This window comes from Peromyscus leucopus, chromosome 15 (assembly GCF_004664715.2).
Source record: "Peromyscus leucopus breed LL Stock chromosome 15, UCI_PerLeu_2.1, whole genome shotgun sequence".
In the NCBI taxonomy this organism is placed as follows: Eukaryota; Metazoa; Chordata; class Mammalia; order Rodentia; family Cricetidae; genus Peromyscus; species Peromyscus leucopus.
Window position 1 is genome coordinate 10,801,712 of NC_051076.1, and position 22,853 is coordinate 10,824,564.

At 43.9% G+C, this 22,853-nt stretch overlaps 1 protein-coding gene across 4 annotated transcripts in view; it reads right to left on the minus strand.

The window, feature by feature from the left end:
• The window catches only part of Esrrg (estrogen related receptor gamma), a 629,832-nt gene that overhangs the window by 516,364 nt on the left and 90,615 nt on the right, over window positions 1–22,853 (minus strand). The window lies entirely within an intron of this gene.

The window sequence follows — 22,853 nt, forward strand, 5'->3', positions numbered from 1 at the left end:
AGAAGGAAATGAAAGTAATGAAAAAGCACTGAGCTATCTTCCCAAGGAGATTCCCAGTTAGTGCAGCCATGGACTTGGTTATCCTGTGAGATCCAGTCTGGAACTACATTTATTAACTTCTTCAAGTGACAGTTTTGTTCTTTTTTTAATTGTACTTAATTATTGTGTTGTGTACATGTGTGTGTGTTGGGGCGGTGTATACATGTGAAGGCCAGAGGATGGCTTTCAGACATTTGTTCTTTCTGTCATGTAGGACTTAACAGATTGAACTCAGGTCATCAGATTTGGTGATAAGTACTTTTACCTGAAGGGCTATTTCCCTGGCCTCATGTTAGTGATGTAAAGAGATAGTTTAAAAGATGTGAATGCACATATGTGATTTTAGAAAGAGTGGGTGAGTTACTTTAGACTAAAGTTGGATATATTTATTCTCACTTCTAACTACTTATCTCTTCTCTACCTTAACTGAAGTCTTGAAAAGTTGGATATACCATTAAATGAGATGCCAGATCTCCAACCCAAATTCTCATCAGGCTCAAATCTCTTATTTCTGAGGACTTGCATTCCCCAGACATTCATTATAGCTCCCCAAAGCAATTGAATTCTGAATACTTTCCAAACATCCCTATAGGAAGGAAAGAAAGGCAGAACCCCCACCGAATTGTCTGCTCTGCAGATAATGAAGAGTGACCCTCCTCTAAACTCATCTTCCTATGAGCCTGAATCCAATCATCTATTTTCTTTTAAAAAACAAGTCCCTCTTTGTGCTCCCCCATGCCAGCAAAGTACAGGGCCCTGAAGAGTCTAGTTGGCAGCTGGATTTTCAAATAGAGTTCAGAGTCTGTGTGTTTGCATTACTTTGTATTTTTTTCTGGCTGCATTCAATTTCTACTATCTTTTTATTGGTCTTGTTTAGCTCCCTCTTATATGAATGTCAAACTTTGCATTTGTTAAGGACCATCATCCAGACCCCTGCTGGGAAAGCAAATTTTTCCCCATAGGAATGCTTTGGGTTTCCTACCTAAACAAAAAAAAAAAAAAAATGAAATTCATATCTTGGAGGAAGTAAGAAGAGATAGAAATGGGAATTTGTTTTCATGCAACTTCCCTCCGACTCCTCTAGCCCCTGGATCATTTCACTGAAGGGGCTGGAGGAGGGTGGTTTCCATTACCCAGTACTTTATGTGTTCATGACATTGTGTTGTGTGAAAATTCACTTAGCAGATTAAAAACGTTTATCATATTTGTTTCACCTACTGGAAATATCTACCTAAGATCTATGAGATCAAAGAAGGTCTTAACTGTGTGTGTGGCAAGGCACAATGTGACACTCCAGGGACCTTGGGTTTCTAAGTTAGATTTACAATAAGAGTGAGACAAAATGAAATATACTACTGAGGAGTAGGCTTGGTTGATGCCATACTCTCTTGCTGATGGCTCAAGTTGATATGATATAGGGATCAGGTAAATGGGACAGATTTTCTAATTTGACTGCCAAAAGTCTAATTAAGTTCAGTTAGATACTATGGACTGAAATTCTCTGAGAAAAAAAAGATACACCTGCCTCAGAAGGCTGATTCACTGATTAGGACTCTCTGTGAGAATTAGAAAGTGAAAGATACAAAGCCATATTCCCCTTGGCTGTCTCTAGTCCCCTTAAAAGCAATTCCTTGTCCACCTCTGTGTATGACCTAATGCCCTTGTGACAATGCTAAAAAAAATCTTTTTAGAATGTCTTATCAGGCCATTGTATCCATCAATTCCAAAGCTATGGACATTATTAGATAACACCTATAGTAGAGATTTCTCAACTCTAGTACCCACCCCCTCATGTTCCCATCACCATATTTAAAAAAAAAATACCCTAATTTTTAGTGTCCTTTCGTTCTGTAGCTATAAAAACCACATGGGACCATTTCTATTTGGAATAAGTTATTTGGGGGAAAACTGAATCCATGTACCCAGGTAGGTCATGGTCACTCATTTTTGGCTCAAGAACCAACTCTGAGGTGTGAGCAGTGTTTTATACTGACAGTACAAATCTTAGGTAAAGATTGTGGGAAAATGAAAACTGCTATTAAGGGAACAAGTGATAATATTAGAATAAAACTCAGTCACAGAAAATGCTAAGGAATGCAGAGGTAAGAGCTATCATGATAGAGACTGAGATAGTGCATGGAAATGAGCCTAACATTATTTAAATCTACCCACAACAATTACATCGCCCTACAACTGGACAAAGCTATGCGCTGCCAAGACTGCTTTACAACAGTGTACTGGACACTTCATGTAATTGAGTGGAAATAGCAGAATGTCTGAGGGCCTTTTCTACCATCCTAAAGTTCAAAAGCATTCTACATCAAATCATCTTAAGTAAAAATGCTGTCCACTTTGAGCGGGGCTTTCTTTGGCTTCCTGGGCCATTCTGTTCATGATTCTATAAAGCTAGCAATTTAGTTGGGACTATGTCTCCCCATCTTTAAAGTAACTCCATGTCTACCTTACCGCTTCAAACAAAGCCAAGTTTCAAATTGAATTTTGTCTTTGTTTTCATTCTCATTCCCCTTCTCCAATTTCTACCCCCAGTTATTATAACCATCACCACCACCATCATCACCATCATCATCATCATCATCACTGTCATCACCACCATCATCACCTTCATCACCATCACCACCATCATCACTATCACTGTCATCACCACCATCATCACCATCACCATCACCACCATCATCATCATCGCCATCATCACCACCACCACCACCACCATTATCATCATTTTTTCATCATGACAGAGGCAAATAATTAGCTTAACATCCTGTTTTCATATGTATCCCTCATAGTTGTATACTTACAAATGACTTGCCAAGAGATTCAAAGAACCTTCCAAAGAGGTTCTCCTTATAGGCTCTCTTGGACCCTGCTAATTGTCTCCAAAATTATGTTCCATTGGTTATAAATGAATCTAATATGAACATTATCATTATTAGATGATAAATCTGAGAAAGTTATCCATATTTATGTAATTCCCTTGCAAACTGTAAATCATACCAGGTGTATACATACAAGTGCATGTCCATACAGTTGATTCTCACAACACATAAAAAACAAAAAACTGAAAATTCAGTAAGTGAGTTCACTTTACTGAGGGACTATAACCAAAAAAGCTTATTGTCACTTTAACAGAGTACAAATCAATAAGTGATGTAGGCTTTTCGCTTTTTGTAACATTAGGATGTTGACTTCAGCAATAAGCATGCTGTAGATCAGAAGTCAGGACAAAATGTTCTACAGTGCACAGTTAAAAGGTTTCTCATTTTAGCCTCTTAAGAACCATGTTCATGAGTTATCCAACAGCTAGCTCTCTCGTTTTCCTCTCTTATGTAGTGAAAAGGAATCTAGGTTGCACAACACCCATCTCTTCACTGCAGGTTCTACCCATGGAGGGGAAGCACCAATACATTATAGTATAAATGACACTGGCCAAATCAAAGACCTTAATCAACTAAAAACAACTCCTCTTGGACTACCCCCACTGAGAAGAAATGTGGTGCTGTGATTCATGCTGCTACCAGGCAAAAATCACATCCAAGCCACATCAGATGTCACAGATTCTAACTCGGTTGCTTGTCTACAAGATCTCTGAAGAAAAAGAGTCTGTAGAACTCCAAAAAAGAGAAAGCACATTTTAGTTTTTGCAAGTTCATTTGCCTATTTTCTTTAAAATTATAGAAACAGGTCAAATTAGGGTGGGACTTCCTGCCACATCCCAGCCATGTTGGGATGGACACCATATTAAATTGGTTGCTATAAGTATCTCAATTAGGGAGTGGTGTTTGGGGGGTGCTTGGGGATTGCCTGTGTGCTGGGTAAGGGGTGTGGGCATGCATTTGAAGACCAAATCACAACCTCAACTGTCCTTCATCCATACTCACCTTGGGTTTTGAGACAATGCCTCTCATTAAGACCCAGAGTTCACCAAATTGACCAGGCTGGTTGGCCAGGTCCCATGAATCCCTTATCCCCACCTCCCCAGGCTGGGCTTTTAAGTAGGCACCACCACACCTGGCTGTTTACATAAGTGTTGGTGAGTAAACTCAGGTCTTCCTGCTACTGTGGAAAGTGATCTCCTCACGTGAGCTCCTTCTCCTGGTCCTATCTGACTTTTTTATGGCTCAATTTTCTTTCGTGTATTTGGAATAGGGAAATAGTATCCATGGCATTCAGTCTCTGAAAAGAAATGCCAACTGAGATTTTAAAAAATTAAATATTCTGAAAACTGTATTAGGCAATATCTAAATGTTAGCTGATAGTAATAGCTCCTACCAGCAGCAGTAAGCCACATCAGAAATAACAAAAGGCACACACTGAAGAGCATGATGGCATGTGCCTGTAACTCCAGTAGCTCACGAGATAGAGGCATGAGGGTCATGAGTTTGAGGACAGCCTGAGGAACATAGAAATATTCTGTCCTCAAAACAAAATACCATAAATAATGACTATCAAATAAAACCACATAGTGCTACTTACATAACCCTTCAGTGGAGCCATAATCAAAACCACCAATGGGTAAACTAAGGGAAATAAACAGTCTAAAGTCAGTTAAGGTCAAATTTGCTACCAAATAACTTTTGTGGCTAAAATTATAAAATAAATTTGAAAAACAACAGTATACATTTTTTTTCATTTCAGAGCTATAGATAATAGATTTTGCATTTGAACTCTTCAGCTTCTTCCTATGTAACACCTGAACTGTTCCTCAACATGGAAATGATGGTGATTAAATTTTTCCCGCTCTCAGGTGGAGATGAGAACATGAGTGATTAGGTTGGAGAGGGAGAACAGATGGGGAGAGTACTGGAAGAGACTACTGGAAAGGAGGGAAATTTTGGGGTCAGGCAAAAACCTGGCACAAGGAAATCTCCCAGGAATCTATAAGGATGACCCCAGCTAAGACTCCTGCCTCAACTGAATGTACCAGGTTTTGCTTGACCCCCATGGGAGAACTTACCCTTTTGGAGGAGGGGGTTTGGGGGTGCTAGGCAAGGTGGGGGGAATGGGGAATGGGAGGAGGTATGAGAGGGGGATCTTTTTTTTTTATTCATTTTACATACCAACCACAGATCCCCCTCTCATACCTCCTCCCATTCAGTTGAGGCAGGACCCAGCCATTCCCCTCTGCCTCAAGGGTGAGCATGGTGTCCAACCATAGGTAATGGAATCCAGAAAGCTGGCTCATGCACCAGGGATAGATCCTGATCACACTGCCAGGGGCCCCTCAAACAGACCCAGCTACACAACTGTCTCCCATATGCAGAGGGTCTAATCCAGTTCCATGCAGGTTCCACAGCTGTCAGTCTAAGCAAAGGATAATCAGACTGCAACCCACAGTTCCAGAGAAGCTAGGAAACAAGGAGGACCCTAAGATGGACATACAGATCACCTTGGGAAAAGGAAACAGGGGATCTCCATGAGTAAACTGGGGACCAGCGGGGGTGGGGGGGCAATGCAGAGGAGGGGATGGGGGGTAAGAACATGAGGAAACAGGATGGTTGAGCTGGGAGATGGACAAAGTAGGAGAGCAATGAAAGAAATATCTTGATAGAGGGAGACATCATGGGGTTAGAAAGAAAATGTGTGCTAGAGAAATTCCCAGGAATCTGCAAGGATGACCCCAGATTAGACTACTAGCAATAGCAGTAAGGGTGCCTGAACTGGCTTACCCATGTAATCAGACTGGTGACTACCCTAACTGTCACCATAGAGCCTTCATCCAGTAACTGATGGAAGCAGATGCAGAGATCCACACCATGCACCAGGCCAAGCTCCGGGAGTTCAGTTGAAGAGAGGGAAGAGGGATATGAGCAGGAGCGGGGTAGGGGTGTCTCAAGATCATAATGGGCAAATCTACAGAGCCAACTGAACCATGCCCAGTCTTAATACATGAGGAGGTGTTTAGTCTTACTGCAACTTGATAGGCCGTGTTCTGTTGATGCTCCCAGGAGACCTGCCCTTTCCTAAACAGAGACTGAGGGGGAGTAAATTGAGGGGTAGGAACAAAGTGGGGGGGGGAATAGGGGAACTAGGAGGAGAGGAGAGGGGAAATTTCCACTAGGATGTAAAATAAATAAAAAAATTTATTTTAAAAATTAGCTTTAAAAATAAATAAATAAATTTTCCTTCTCTTTCTTCAAGTTCTGTAAATTATTCTTGTTACATTTCTTTCTTGACTGGATATTCTCACTCTTTTTCTCTTTATTGCTCTTCTGTTAACACTTTTCTCTTAGCTTTGTTTCCTGTTGCTATGATAAATACTCTGTCAAATTTACAGAAGGTACAAAGAGCCTTTGGCACTGCCCAGGTTCCAGGGCATCATGGCAGGGACCCAAGGCAGCAGACCCTGCAGCAGCTGGTCACATACATCCACGGTCAAGAGCAGAGGGCTGAATGAATGAATGCATGCTTGCTGGTGCTCATCTTATTCTCGTCTTTTCATTTATTCCAAGGCCCAGCTCATGAAATGATGTGGGTCATATCCAAGGCAGTTCTTCCCACCTCAAATAACCCATTAAGAAATCCCCCACAGGCATGCCTGCAGGCCAACCTGATCTAGACATCCCTCATTGAGCATCCCTTCCCATGTGACTTGACTTTGTCAAGTTGACAGTCAAAAGGAACCATGATAACCCCCAAGTGTCTCACATGTTTAGGTCAGACCTGATCACAACAGGAAGAAAACAATCCCAAAATAGGGTGTGGAAGACAATTGTCCTCTGACAGACTTCTAGCCTGGTCCCTCCATTACCATCCAATCCATCCTCCACCTACGAGTGAATGATGTTCTTCAAATGAAATTTCAGCATGACAGCTTCGTGCTAAAATCTTTCAGTGATTTTCTCTAATTCCCTGCAAAGATTGCATTTTTAATACAGCGTGCAGAGCCTTGCACAAGCTGTTCCCATCTCTCTTTCCAGTCTCACCTTCCTGCTCGGCACCCGTTCCAGATCCACAGAGCCCACACTGCAGGCCAACTACTGGCCAGGCAGCCCGATGAACCTGTGACTTCCGTCCGGGGTTCCAGCACACCCTTCTGCTTGCTGCACTGTGCTTTCCCCAGCAGACCCGCCAGGTGACCATCACTCATCTTTCTACAGCCTCCCAAACACTTCCTCTCTAGATTCCACTGTGGTCCCTTCACCTTTCTTCTGGGCACCAACAGCCCCTTCAGCCTCCGCCATCAGATCCCAAGCTTATCTCCTTTTCACACGATTCACGTGTGCTCATCGCTCATCCACTCTTCAGGTACACGCCCTGGTATAACATCCACACAGGCTCCTAGAGAGTGTGTGCCAGCTTCCGGAGTTAAAGGGGCCTCCTACAATGTTTTGCCAAAACTACAAATGTGAAAGGAATATGAAAGGACACCACCTAGTGACTTGAAAGCTGGAGGAATCCGTTCAGATGTCTCTTATTTCTAAGAGAAATGGCAGATTTGTTCTCTGTCGTTCTCATAGAAGAAGGCTAAATGGTGTAGTACCCACATTAAACAGAATGCTCTGCTTTTCACCTCCTCTGTTAACCAAATCAAGGGCTCTAGCATGAGACTGTGATAGAATTGGGCCAATGGGGATTTACTTTTGGACTGGAAAACGTTTAGGCAGAGGGAAGGTTTGGTCCATAAGATTTTCTCAAAATACTGACCTTTCACACTGTTTCCAAATGTTCTTTTTACTGTTTTCCTTAGTGTTGTTGTTGCTTTGTTTTGTTTCCTTTTGTTTTTTCAGACAGTATCTCATGTTGCCAGGGCTAGCCTCTACCTCACTATGTTGCTGAGATTGGTTTTGAACTCCTGATCCTCCTGCATCGATCTCTCACATGCTGGGATCACATCTGACAAATGGATGTTGAAAATAGCTGCTCTATGTACCTATTAAAGTTTGACCTTGAATGGCTTTTGAAGGTCATGTGTTGAAAGCCTTATGTCCAGGCTGGCACTCTAGGAAGATGGTAGAACCTAAGGAGCAGGGCTGAGTGGGAGGAAGTTAGGTCCCTGGAGACCTGTCCATCATGGGGCCCTGGGCTCCTTCTCCCCCCCCCCCATTTGCTTCCCAGACACTTTTAGATGAGCAGCTTTGTTCCAGCTGGCATGATGTTCAGCTGCCTGTCTACAAGCCCCCAAAACAATGAGGTCAATAGGTTCTGCATCAAAACCTCCTTAAAACGCTTAACTGACATCGTTGCCCGCAAAGCCAGCATCTCATCGTTGGAAACTGGTGTCTCAGGTGTCCTTCTATAGTGACAGAAGGCTGGCTCACACAGTGCTGAGCTTACCCCATGTTCATGGAGCTCCAGGCAGAGAAACATTTGGAGGTGCGAAGAGACACCGTAAGAACAGCCTGCTAGGACCAAAACATGCCCACACCTGCAGCATTAAATGCTCTTCGAAGGAGCTATCAAGCTTATGTTACAGCTTAATTTGGGATGAAAAGTTAAAGAAAATATGTCATACACACACACACACACACACACACACACACACACACACACACACACACACAAACACACACGTACGTATATGGTCTATTTCATTAGACACAGCATGCTCCACTCAGTCTCTGAATTGTAACGAACAGCTACCCCAGAGAAAGCTTTAAAAGTTTTAAAGTTTTGCCTATCTAATAAGACTAGAAAGTTTCACTTAGAATTTTAAAAAAATATTTTACTTTGCAAATTTTTGAATTTATTTGTATTTCTATGTACATGTGCACTCCTGCTTATCTGGATATGTGCCATGTGAATGCAGATGCTCATTGAGCTCAGAAGTAGTCAGACCCCTGGAACTGGAGTTGTAGATGGTTGTGAGCCCTCAGATGTAGGCGCTGGAAACTGAACCTGGGTCCTCTTTAAGGGCAACAAGCACTCCTAACTACCCAGTCATCTCTCCAGTCCCAGAAAAACAAACATTTAAAAAATCTCTTTTGACATCTAGTACATCTATTTGCTTATAGTTTAATATGGTGGAGAGAAATGAAATTATTTAGGCTACTGCTTGTGTTAAGAATATTTTGTTGCTGTCTCTGGATCGTGGGTTTGATTTGCCAATGAGTAGTAGGGTATAATAGCTAATAGGCCTATTTCTAATCTAATTCATATTAAAAAAGGATTGGCGCTAAATATTGTGACTATTGGATCTGAAAAAAATGGTGAAGTAAATAAATGATAGGTAGGACTGGGGATTAGTTAGTATGGGAACAATTTAAAATAACATTTTTGTGTTATGGGTCCAATAGCTAAGTTAGTGGGCCTTACTATGGGGTAGGGTAAAGTATACAGGTAGTATGAAGATATTTGAATTCTTAGGTATGGGTTCCGTTCCTGTTGTCCTAGAAATAAGAGCGTTTAAACCTCTATAATTTATTTTATCAAAGTAACTCTTTTATCTTATCAGACATATTTTAATAAGTATGGGGGAATACCTGCTATGAAAATTGGAATTGAAATGTGTCATCTTACTTAAAAAATATTCATAATTTGCAGACTTTGATGGACTGGACCTTTTATTTTGTTATCATTTTACTCCATTTATTCACGGTCAGTGGCCCAAATAAAATGACCAGAGCTGTGATGTCCCTCCTAGGTCAATGGTTCAAGGCCACAGGCAGACAGACAGCATGTCCTCTCTCACCTTTTCCCCTAAGTCCCAGTGGTCCTGGGATGACTCCCTTACACTGTCCAGCTCAAAAGAGCAGGGAAGCATGGGGCACACATTGGGAAATATGGCATTGAAGTGCCTCACGAATTCAAGGGACACTTATGCTTTTTCATTTCTTTAGGACCAGACACCAGCCATTAAGCACCTTTGATATCACAGCTTCATACATTTAAAAAAAAATACAATAAAACTCCTAGAAAAAGATAACAAATCAGCAAAATTTCCGGGTGAGTTAATACTTGCTTGTCTATCAGACATAGAGGTGGTCTTCCAGGTTGCCTGCAGACTTGCATTAAATCACAGAGACTGCTGTTTGATGATGAGGAAACTGAGCCCTTCGCAGTAACTCATGAATGCTCATAAGCACGAACCTGCCCAGGGAAACACAGCCCTCCTCCTCTCTTATCAGAACCTCACTGACGACAGCAGCCTGAGTGCAAGCAGAGCTATGACCACTCTCTCCCATCTTCCACAGAGAATCTCTCAACAATGCAAGCAGCACTGCCGATCTCAGTGGGCCCCAGAACACGTGTTTGGAGAGGAAAAGGAAAATCACAAGATTTGAAACAAGACAGTCTTATAAGGTAGTGTTGAAAAATCTACAGATCAGATAAACAGCCTAAATCAGAGTAAATTACACACTGCAGGCTGGTGACTGGGTCATGGGAAATTATGAAGCTACGTGAGGCCTCATTTGTTGTGCTGAAAACAAATGTAAATAAATTACTGGGCGAGTCTCATTTGCATGGAGAAATTCATCCCACTGCATGACATGACTACCGATTTCTTAAAGACACTTTGAGAAGAAATGCCACTCATTAAACTTCGATCACGAGGATTGAAAGATGAGATTGGGGGCTGGGGAGCTGGCTCCTTAGATTAAAGCACTTCCTGCAAAAATGTGAGAGCTAAAAGTCATACCCTGAGCACCCACACTAAGCCAAACTGGAATAGCAACCCACATATAATCTCAGGCCTAGGAGGCAACCGTGAGAAATCCCCAGCAAATCTAGACCAGCTGAAATGATAAAATCTCCAGCTTCTATGAGAGACTCTGCTTCAGTAAATAAAGTGGAGGGTGACTGATAAAAGACACTTATGGCAACCTCTCATCCCTACACATATGTGCACATGTACCTGCATGGATCCATGTATTCACACACATATAAACACACATATATTCACATGCATGCACACAGTATACTCACATACATGTGAAATAAAGAAAGAGAAAGAAAATGCAGATAAGCTTGATTTGGTGTAGGCTTTTCAAAGAAAGAAAATTCTACTCCTTCTGACTGGGAGAAATGCACATTTCCCCCACCCCAACACGCTCGCTTGCACAGGGCAAGAGCGTCATCCTCACACTCACTCACAGTTCTTTCCTGTTTCTAATGACCCATCTGCTGCTCCTCATGTTCAGAATAAGCACTCCAAAGCCACTGCCCAGGAGTGGGGACTGTCTGTGGTGAGTCATTCCTCTTCTCTCACCCTATTCCGCTCACAACGTACAGCAGCTGGCTTGGGTTAATGGGACAGAATGGAGTTAACTGGCTCCTGCAGGGATCAAACCCATGACCAATGTCATTACCAATCCACTTTGACCAAGTGAGCTGCAAATCCAGGGACTCTCATTGAATAGGAATTGGCCATCAAGTGGCACCAATGCCCTGTGCTAAGAGCCTGCTGACCTGAAAAGGCAGATAGAAAATACTGGCGATTGATGGGATTTGAGCAGCAACCTTCAAGGGCTTCAGGTCTGGTGTCAGGCTTCTCACCATGCTTAATGTATCTCATCTACCTCTCCCTGACTCCATTCAAATCATCCGGGCAAAAGCAAGGACTTAGGAATCAGGAACAAACAGAGTTAGAGCCCACAGAATGTGAGGACAGCAAAGTGGACCAGCGCCTACCAAAAAGTGTTGAGATGTGGGGCTGTGGAGGCTGCTTAATCAGGAGAGGGCATGCCACAAAAACAGGAGGACCAGATCTCAACCTAAACAGCCATGTAAAAAGGCCAGGCCTGATGCCATGAGCTTATCCTCCTGGCGCTGGGGCAATAGACAGAGGCTCCCTGGGGCCCACTGCTCCTTCGGTCTAGCTGAACTGTCAAGTTCCAGACAAGGGAGGAACTTGTCCCAAAAAACAAGGTAAGCAGCTTTCTGAGGAACAATATCTGAGGTTGACCTCTGGCCTTCGCACACAAGGCACTCCAAAGAAGCTTTGAGGCCTATTCCATGCCATCAAGATAGCTAGAGCTGCAGGGGAGTAGACATTGGTCCTATAATTATCCCATCATTAGCACACTGTGCAACACTACTTCCCCATCAAATAAGCCAGCTACCCGAGTCCCAGCCTCTGAAGTGAGAGTCTGAGACTCAACTCTTCTTTTCCTTCCCAGCTGTGACTGTGAGCTCTCTTTCTAGTCCTTACATTTCTCCCCCTCCATCTCTCCTTCCTCACTCTAAATCCACACCACGTAAGGAAGTACTCATGCTTTGCTTTCCACCCTACACGGGTGAAATGCAACCATTTCCTACATAGGGATATGATAGTGTGCTCAACCTCATTGACAGCAGACTATTTACATAAGCCTGAAGAGCTCTGAGAGTTTATTGGTTAAGGGAAAAATAAGCAGGCCATGAAATAATTATTTTTCATTGTGCCCTGCCAAAGCCATTCAGCCAAAGGCTAAATTGAACTGCTATTGTGATTATTTGAACTGTGGAGCCAAAAGTCCTTGCTGTACAGCCTCCCAGCTGTCCTAAATTTCATTCTGATGGCTAGTTTTCATTGTGGCTCAGATTCTGCCAGGAAAAAAAAATGGTCCCCAAAATAGGAGGGTGGAAGGGTTATTTATCCAGACCCACATCAATGAACAACCGGTTTAGGGCCATTCTGAGAACTTGATCATTAACAAATCGCTTCCGGAAACTGTTATGACAGGATTCCCATATGCAAATTGCAGGCCACTCATACGCACACAGTGAGGCGAGGAAATTAAAGCTGAGGCTTCACGTTGTACAATATGGCAAATGAGCACTCCCCAATGGTCCACATTGCCAGGAGGCTGTGGCAACAGCATTCCTTAGGCCCACTTAATGGAGATAGGGATTGTGGTTGCCAGGCACTGACAGGTATGTGCAGTAAATAGAAGATTTCAAGACTCAGTAAAATGGTCTTTTTTGGAGCTTAAGAAAGCATCATAGACTCTGTTTGTTGAATATGACATCCCCAGGATCCAAAGCAATGTCTGACCATGATAGGCACTCAACCATATGTGATGGAAAGAAGAAGGAAGGCAGGTAGGTTGCTAGCCCAGGTAGCAAGGTTCCCACAATTTACTTTTCAGTGAATAGATTGAATGAACGGGATCTGTACCATACCACATAGACCAATGAGATGCATCTGGAGGTCACAGGAAGGAAAGCAGAAGTCTCAGAACTGGAAGGAAGGCTCTTAAAATGCTCTGGGAAGCCAACATTTTGGCTGCAACCATGGGGCAGCCACAGAGATTTTCCTGAAGCCTCCGCTGCTGACTCCTGCTTTTGGTAAGAAGTGTTTAATGTGCCCTGAAGCCAGGTCCTCACTGCAGGGACAGAGTCCATCGACAGGGATCACAGGAGTGAAGGTAGATTTTCACAGTTGCTGGAAGGACTTGAAGGAGGGTAAGTGAGAGCTACTTAAGAGTTTGGTTTATGGAACAATAATTATTAATCAAAGACAGCGTCCACCCAAGTTCAAACACTCTTGGAAATCCCCTTCTGTAAGAGGCATACCTGGAACAAGGCCAGGGGCGTGGATGTCCTTGTGTGAAATGCAAACTCTCCTCCCCACCCTCAACCCCCAAGCTACAGGCTGGAAACAAGGAAGGAAGATGGCCTCTAAGCAAAGCAGAACCTGAAGAACATGGAGCACATGATCACATGGCAACCACAGTCAGGAAACAGAAAGCTATGGATGTTGCTACTCAACTCCATTTATCCTGTTCTACTTTTATTCATTCTGGGTCCTCAGTCCATGGAGTTGCGCTGCACACATTCAGGATGGGCCTTCCCTCTTCTTTTAAACCTCTCTACAAACACCTGGACAGACATGCCCAGCAGTGTGTCTCCTGGGTGAAGCTAAACCTTATCACATTGACCATCAAGATGAACACTCCCAAATATGTGACCAAGACAACCAGACATTTCCAACTGTATAATAAATCTAAAAGTGACATTTGGAAAGTGAAATGGTTTCCTAGTTGATGGTGAGATCTAATTACATTTGGCTTTCCGAGGCATTTTAGGGCTATGCATGCTTCAGTCTGGGAAAGGCAGCAGCAGTAGTTCCCATAGCTGCCACAGTTGATGTTGATACCACCAGAGGACAGAGCCAACAGGAACCTTCTGATGTTCCACCCAGCCTGGCTTAATCCCACGTCAAAGAGCACACTGTGGTGGTCCAGAGACTGAGTGCTACTCTGTTTCCTTGATCCTGCCACATCCCCTGAGTCGCATTAATCCTCCCATCTTCTGCATCTCCCTCACTACATCTTGGACCTTCCCTCCTATGAATGTGGGATGATAACATCAATATGAAACGTTTATAGAGCACTCATGATCTGGAGAACTATTCTTGGAGTCCACCTCTTGCTTGTCTGATCTTCTCCAGGCCTGTGATTCAGGTGCTGTGATCACCCCAGTTTTATTGCTAATGAGTAACATGTAAGCCTAGACTGTATTTGAGGTTACCCGGGCAAACAGCAATGGAGACCAATTTTAGAGCCTTCTCTCCCACCCACTTACTGTCTGAAGAAACTGAGGCCTGTAGACTTCTAGTAACATGCCCACGTCCACTCGTCTAGTAAGAACCAACACCCACATTGAAGCACTGCCGTTATACCCTGTATCTGTGTTTAAAAACTCTCCTTGCCTTCCTAATTCTGTTGTCTGAGACCTCCAAAGCTAGAAGGCTTAAGGCTCTAAGGGGGAACAGTACCGAGGGCAAAGGGGGTGGTTGGTCAGCTCTGGAGGCTATAGCATCATCATCAGGTTTAAAAACTTATTAAGAACTCCAGGGAACTGAAAGCAGGTGTCCCCAGGATGCTTTTGTTTTGTGAAAACAAGGCCTGGCTTACTTAGCATATGTTCCCAGAGAATGAGTTTTGCCAGTTTTCAGTCATTAAAAAATAAAAGCTCAGTAGGGTGACATCTATTTCAAATAACTGCAGCCAAGAATAGTTTTTTTTTTTTCTCTTTAGAACCCTGAATAAAATCAGTTCAGTACAGAAAAAAAAAAAATATGTTCACAAGAAAATGAACTAGGTTTGGTGAAGGACAGTAGGAAGAGGCAAGGATGTCTAGAGGTAAGGGCGACTCTATGTCAGGGGTTTTCAAATGTTAATGTTCTTTACTGGGTGGTAGCTCAGTAGCAGAACATTTGCCTCACATTTATAAGGCCTTGGGTTCCATGCCCGATGCCACAAAACAAAACATCACCCCCACAAAAAAAAGATCCAAAAGCAATCAAAGTTGAGTATCCTGAAAATACTTATGTTTGTTACATCAACACATTATTTAAAGAGTGAGCCAAGGAAGTGTTGGGAAAACATTTAATGTATGTATAAACAGTAATAGTCATCCCACCGTTTAATACCCAGCCGTGAAAGGCAGTTTTCATCATGTCTGCTGTTCCTTTTGCATAATGTTCCCACCCAGAATAATACGTGATTGGAGACGAGAAGAGACGGCTGAAATGGAAAATTCTAGTAAAGCATGAAAAACTCAGGCCGTGACCCTGCACAGCAAACAACCTTTGCCCCCACTCTTCCTCAGTGAGCTTGGCTGTTTCTGGGGATTTCACACATTGTCTTTAGTTCCTCTGACCTCTTATCTTGCCTGCCACGGAGCCCCAGAGAAGTTTCTGCAACTCGTGACTTAATTCCGATCTGAGCTGGGAGCATGAAAAGAACCTGACAGCTGCCTCCCTCTCTGCTCCAGCCCAGTGGCCAAGTGGGACGGCAGAAACATCTTTCCCTTTAAGGCACAGAAAGACATGCCAAGAAAGGCTTCATTTCCATTCAACTCAGCGGAGCCTAAGAACCACACCAGACACACAGGCGGAGGAACCTGCACATGGCCACAGTTCTAAAGACCCCACTTGTTGTTAATTAAAGACCCCAGAAAGTGTACAGGCACCTGGGATAAGTCACTTCTTTTCAAAGAATTGTGGGTTCAGGGGAGGCTAGCGGCTGGAATGATGGGGTGTTTTATAGTTCATCATACATGTGGCTTATCTCTAACATGAGGGCTATTTATGGGTAACCTTTGGGGGCAAAGCCACTTAAGGGATCAGTAACCCCCCAAAAGTCATGTTGATCATTAACAACTTTAACTTTGCAGCCTGTAATATAGAGTTACACTCAAACAGCCTACAATGCCTTAAGGGTGGTTTAAGAAAAAGCATTCCCCAGGGGACTCTGCTGCTGGAGAAACTGCCCTTCTAGATGGCATTCCTCTCCCTGGCCATTGTGACCAGACTGTCCCACACCCAGAGTCCCATGGCTTTAGCCAATGGCTGATTTTCTCCAATCATGCAATGCTCTTTTATTTCCTAGGTTTTACTGTAGGCTGAATCCGCCAAGAACAGTTGAAAAGATAGACCTGTGAAGATAATTTCATATTATAAGTAATTAAAAATATTTGACCACAAAGCTTTTATGTTTATCCTGATCTCCTAATATGCTGCCCCCTAAAACAGCTTCCTAATGACCATAGTTATTCTTGGAAAATCACGGAGAGCGATTTTGTTATGGCCTCCAATACCTCAAAAGAAAGGAAGATGGCAGATATACATTACAAACAGAAAACAAGGCACAGATCTTTTGCCTGGTAACAATGGCCCCATGAGAGAAGAGCAGCTTACCCAGAGCCCACTGAACTGCCCTTGTCTCCTGACACGCCACTCTGTCTCGAGTATTCTTCAGTTCTTACCAGCCTTACAAAGGGAACTCGGTATAATTAGAAATCCTGTCAAATTAGGGGTTGGAACCTTTCTCCCACCATGTTGTTGTACACTTAATTGCTCAGGCCAGTTAGCAATCCAATTATGTTGTCTAGAAGTGGAGACCAACAATAGATTTTAGTACTTAGACAGGAACTCAAACTGCAAGCAGTGAGCCACAAACCACACCATTGAACTGGAGTTAAAACACGAGGCAGAGAATGGTCTGGTCTCTTCATCAGCCCGCTGTAGGGGAAGGAGAGGTCCAGGGAGCAGAGGAGAGGGGAGACCCTGTGACCCTGTGAGGTGGCACGTAGCTTTCCAGTTTAGGCTGGAACTTAACAAAAACTGTGGGCTAAAAGCACAACAAAATCGAGGAGGAGGAGAACGCAAGGCGGCTTCTGAGTTTCCACGGCTGAGTGAACAGAAGCCTTCTCTCCCAACAGGCTCATTTGAAAGTGATTCTGTGGCCTCTAAGTTGTCGTGGCGTCCAGGGTCTTCTAAACCAAGTCTTACTCTGAGTATGAGGTATGAGAGCAAGCAACCGTCAGCAGATGTTTCTCCCTTTCTTCTAGAAACTGAAACAAGAAACGCAGAAGCCCGGTGGTGAGCCCTTGCTTCTAGATGGCATTGCCAGAATTTCTACCCACCTGCTACCGTCTTCACCACTGAACAAACCTCCTGTCAGTAGAATCCACAAAGGGAGATGGACCTTCTTCTGCAGCACCTTAGTTTGGTTCCATGGAAAGAATTGATGCAGCCTCTGTTACCTTTAGCTCTCCACACACAGACCAGGAAAGGCTTAAAGACCCACACGGGAAATGCTGAGGGGGGGATATGGCCAGGGGTCTCTTCCACTGAGAAGGCTCCACGGAAAATAGAATGACTGAGTGGACCCACACAGGAAGCAGATGACATCTAAGCCCGAGATTCCTGTGGAGGCCGGACTCACTAAGGTACCTGACATGAACTTCAGAGGGAGAGATTGGCTTGTGAGCTGGGCTTGCAACACGACAGTCCTCAGGGAAATAATCCCTCCTAAGAGCAGTGTGAGCGAAAATGTTTGGGTTGGGTTACATCCTCAAGGATGGCCACTTTCAGTAGTCCCATCACAGAATGTACAGGCAGCTTTCCTGGTGAAATCAAATTGGCAAAGAGTATTTTTCAATTCCTAAAAAATATACCCAGTAGCAAGTCAACCAACCAACAACAAAAGCAACTGTAGCTGATGGGTTCATGTACGTGCCACATCGTGGTACTGGCCCCTGAGTCTGCTGATGACTGACAAGTGTCTATCCCAGTGATTCTCAACCTGTGGGTCGTGACCCCTGGGTGGGGGTGGCACCAAACAACCTTTTCACAGGGGTCATATATCAGATATCCTACATATCAGATATATACATAATGATTCATAACAGTTAGGAAAATTACAGTTAGGAAGTAAGTAACAAAAATAATTATACAGGTGAGGGTCACCACAACATGAAGAACTGTATTAAAGGGTCGAAGCTTTAGAAAGGTTGAGAACTACTGCTCTATCCTGTCCTGTGTCCTAAATAAGCCTCATCAAAGTTGACCATGCCCCACCTTGGAAAAACAATAAATATTTACTCTGCTTCCAAAAGCAAAGCCAGGGCCCAAAGCTACATCAGTCAGGCCTATAACCCATTCCAAAGAATCTATTGATTTCTTCTTAAATTCAGAAGTAATTGTGCACCATCACAACTCAGAATTTAAAAGGAGTTCTCTAAGAAACAGAAACAAGGAGGTGAATCCTAACCTATACCTAAGACTTTTGGCCATAGTTTACCTGTATTAATAAAAAGAACCTATTTACTACAAAAATGCCCACAGGCAAATGTACCGACTAAGGAAGTGCTTGGCTTTTGCATGATTAACTGGCTGGTGTGGGGAGTGTAAAGAGCAGAGGACATAAAGTAATAAGAAGCATTGGTTAGCAGCCATTTTTGAAAGGCATCCATGAAAAAATGCCTTTCCTAGCTGCACTAGCTCTGAAGCTGTAAGGAAGATAAACTTGAATGGCTAGCCAGGAACCCTAGCAGGCCCCACAGAAGCAGTTCATTCTTCAAAAGTCACCGTCAAGGGAGGCACAGGAGGAAGAAAAGACACCAGGCTGCTTCCAAACTGCCCAAGTGACACAACAGGTCCCTCCGGTTGTCACAAAGCTAATTTCCTAATACACTGCAAAACGTGTTATATAAAGTGGAAAAATATGACTGGGCTTAGTGTCCGTTCAATTTTCTCTCTGGAGCACTCAGCTAGACCACACTTGGCTTTAACTACCGCTAGACCAATTCATTAAGAAAAAAGGGTATATAGTCTTGAGCCAGAATATTTATACACTTGACTCAGAAACAATCTATTCTCGGGGACATTTTCCCAGGCTAAATGCTCTACAGGGCTTTCCTATCCAAACAATCCCTGAGCTGGTCTGCAAGGCCCTTAAGTGGAGAGAAAAGGAACTGGGTCCAAAAAGGGAAAAGGCACACTGATCAACAAAGAAGGCTGTCTTGAGAGGATCGCGCTCTTGAGCATCCACTCCTCAAGCTGTCCAGTTTCTCTGCACCCCCCCCTAACTTCCAAGACGACTAATATTTATGCAGCTTCCGCCTCTCATTAGACAAGCAGTCCCTTCTGTGTACCACACACCAGCTCTGAGCCACCCTGTGGCGAGGATGCTCCTGAGATCAGAGGAGAGTGAGGGGCAGTTCCAGTCCTTAGAAGGTAAAGGATACATGGCTCGGGGTTCGAGGACATAGTGGCCTACATAGAAGTTCGATTATCTTCATCTACATGGTGAGACCCTGTCTCCAAAGCATGAGGGTTGGGGATGTCACTCAGCAACAGAGCCCTTGCTTAGTGCACACAACAATCTAAGTTCTTTCTACAGCACAGAAAAATCATAGTGCAAAGGTCAAGGGCCCCAGAGGCCACCCCCTCATAGGCACTCTCTAGTTACTCGCCCCCAAAATCAGAGTGGCCAGTGCTTCTCTCCGTGGGCAGAGAACTCCTCTTTACCCACCGATTGCTTCCCACAGATCACATGACTCTGAGGTGCACAGAGATAAACACATTAACAAAAAAAAAAAACAATCATTTTCTGACAAGCCCCAGATCTAAGGAAGCCATGGCACTCAGCATTTGTAAATTATACCCGATGAGGATGCTCTTAAGCTCTGTTGCCCAACAGGAGGCCGAGCAGCCACATATATAGCCATTGAGCTCTTAAAATATTGCTGTTTGGGTTTCAAAAACAGTGCCCAAAACATAAGCTCTCTCATTAATAATTGGTTACACACTGAAATGGTAATGTTTACAGTAAATAAGGTGTGTGTGTGTGTGTGTGTGTGTGTGTATGTGTGTGTGTGTGTGGTGTGGTGTGTGTGCACATTTAAGGCAGTCTCACTGTATGCCCGAGTCAGACTCTAATTCACTATTCTCTTTCACTCTTTTGAGTTCTGGGATTACAGGAATATCCACCATTCCTGGCTTCAGATTACAAGATTAAATGCAAGTTCCTTTCTTCTCTTTAATTTTTTAGAAAATTTTAAATCAATACACATGGCTCATGGTATATTTCTGAGGCAAAGCTCCTTTATGTAGCAGAACTTGGCAAACTATGGCCTGTAGGTCAATGCTAGTCCCCTGCTGTTTGTATACCCACTGAATTATGATCTGGATGTGAAACACCCTCCACAGCCTCATGTGCTTGATCACTTCTTCTCCAGCTAGTGCTGTTTCCAGAGGCTGTGAGACCTTCAGGGGATGGAATCGAACTGGAAGAAGTATGTTGCTAGGGTATGGATCCTGAGGTACAGGTTCCTACCTGACCACCTCAACTCCTCCGCCTCAGCCCACTTTTCCTCCTTCTCTCTTCTTTTTCTCCCCTTCTCCCCACGTGGCACTCTGAGATACAGATCAAGCCAAGGGCTTAGACATGCTAGAAAAACAATAACTGAGCTTCAATCCCACCCCAGGATGGAGTCTTTGATAAGTATTTTAAACTACTCAACATTGTAGTTGTTTGAACCACAGCTAAAGACAAACAAGAGCTTCTAAGGAAATACCAGTGAAACTCCAAATCCTGAGAAGTTACCCATGCCACGTGGAAGATGCTGTGAGGATGTCTTGCTGTTTGTCTTCCTGATGCTTTGGAGATCTAGATGCCGGGACTCTGCACTGCATGTTCAAACACAAGTGAAGTTTCAGGAATTCCTCTGCTCCAAGATAGCGTGGAATAGAAGTGTTCTCCTTGTTTAGGAGTGGATAGTGTGTCCACTGAGTATTAAACACATGCTTTCTGTGTTTCATTGGGCATGTTCTAGTGTGCAATAATTGGTCCCCACAGTTATGTGCACAATTTGGCTGCTCAGATGTAAAAGCAAAACCTTTTCAAAGGCTATCTTCACTGATAACCTTAAGCATGGATGGCCCCTTGTGGCCATAATTTTGCAGCAACCCATGGCTAAGACTACTGCATGACAGAGATATTAAAGGAGTACCCCCAATAATCCTTTATTGATACTGGCCAAGCACCCCTGCAACTTCATTAGCAATGGCTGAGTGCTGGAGGAGAAATGACCCATGACTAAGACAGGAGAGAGGACAATGAATGTCATAATCCTTCTCTCCACAAAATCTCCTGTACCTTTCCCCTGCCGGAGCTCCTTGGCTGCCTTGATTGTACATAATTCATTCTATACTTTAGAGTTTCAGGGGCCCTTTATTTTGTGTATGTATGAATGCATGCTCATATGTATGCAGGTGCACGTGCATGTGTCTCTGTGTGTGTGTGTGCAGTGTCTGTGTGTGTATGTATGTGTGTGTGTGCAAGCATACCTAGGAGCTAGCGGACAGCTTTGGTTGCTATTTCTTAGGCTGTCGCTTGAGTTTTTCTGCCTTGCCCACAGTCAGGACAAATCTCTGTCACCCGCCAGTCCCACAGCCGCTCAGACCCAACCAAGTAAACACAGAGACTTATATTGGCTTCCAAACTGTATGGCCGTGGCAGGCTTCTTGCTAAGTGTTCTTATATCTTAAATTAATCCATTTCCACAAGTCTATCCCCTGCCACTCCGCTTGTGGCTTACCGGCATCTTTTCATGCTGCTTGTCCTGGCAGGCGGTTGGCAGTGACTCCTTCTGCCTTCCTGTTCTTTTATTTCTCCTCTCTGTTAGTCCCGCCTATATTTCCTGCCTAGCTACGGCCAATCAGGTTTTATTTCTTGACCAATCAGAGCAACACATTTGACATACAGACCATCCCCCAGCACAGCCAAGTACAGACCATCTCAGACACCTGCACTCAGGCCCGTGGTCCTAATCATCTTCTATGCGGACCTGCTGGGTAAAGCCATGAGGAACCCGAGAACTGGCTCCCAGAGGACATACGGAACATCCCACAGCACTAGGCACCATCCACCCTGGTTTGGTTTGGTTTTTGAGACAGGTCTTTCACTGATCTGGAATTCACTAAGCAGGCTAGGCTAGCTGGCCAGCAAGCTGAGAGAATCCACCTCTCTCTGCTCCCCCAGTACTGGGCTTACACATATGCACCATGCATCACCACACGTTTTTATAAGGGTTCTGGGGGTTGAACACAAGTTCTCAAGATTGTAAGGGAGTGCTTTACCAACTGAACCATTTCTTGTAGCCACTTAACCCTTGGAGCTCAGCCAGGTTAGAATAGAGACCCTTTCTGGGTACCGTGCCGAGTCTCTACCACTTTAGCAGAATGGCCTCTCCACCTTCTGAGCTACGTTTACGTTAGAGTCATACCTTGGAGTTTTTTCCTGCCTGATCAGCTGTCTAATGCATCTCTTTTTGAAAATTCCCTTTGTCTCCTTTGGTCAAAGTTTTAGTCACATTCAAATAGAGCCAAGGGAACTTCAGTCCCTAATTCAGCTCAGTCCTGTGAACCAGTGGGGGACTTGACACTCGGAAGGCACCCGCATGCCGGGCACAGAACAATTGAACACATTGTTTTGTGCCATAGGAGTCTGACATCTGCCTCTCCGGAGCTGAAAGCCAACTTTCTTCTACAAATCCTTTTCAATTCAGACAAACAGTGATGGGAGCCAGCAGAAGGCTCAGGAGCCAGCCATGTCACTGGGTCCCACTCCCTGGCTCCTTTT